The following is a 303-nucleotide window of genomic DNA, read 5'->3' as shown; positions in this document are numbered from 1 at the left end:
AGTGGATTTGATAGTGACTCATAGCAATCCTGTAGCACAGGATAGAGCTGCCCCTGTGAGCTTCTGAGACTGTAACTACTTATGGGAGTAGAAAGCCCAGTCTTTCTCCTGAGGGCTGGCAGGTGTTCTCGAACTGTTGACTTTGCAAGTCACAGCCCAACACATAACGACTACCATTACATCTCTTTCGTTAAAGGAGGAAAGTAAAACCTCAACAGCAAAACATATAAAATGTCAATTTTACTGAAGGAAGTAGAGTTGGGTTAGTCTAGGTTGACTAGAGAAACAAATTCATAGTGATAC

This window comes from Echinops telfairi, unplaced genomic scaffold (assembly GCF_000313985.2).
Source record: "Echinops telfairi isolate 266 unplaced genomic scaffold, ASM31398v2 ScPeMD7_7468;HRSCAF=8506_0, whole genome shotgun sequence".
NCBI classification, from domain to species: Eukaryota; Metazoa; Chordata; class Mammalia; order Afrosoricida; family Tenrecidae; genus Echinops; species Echinops telfairi.
Note: the sequence above shows the minus strand (reverse complement) of the source record.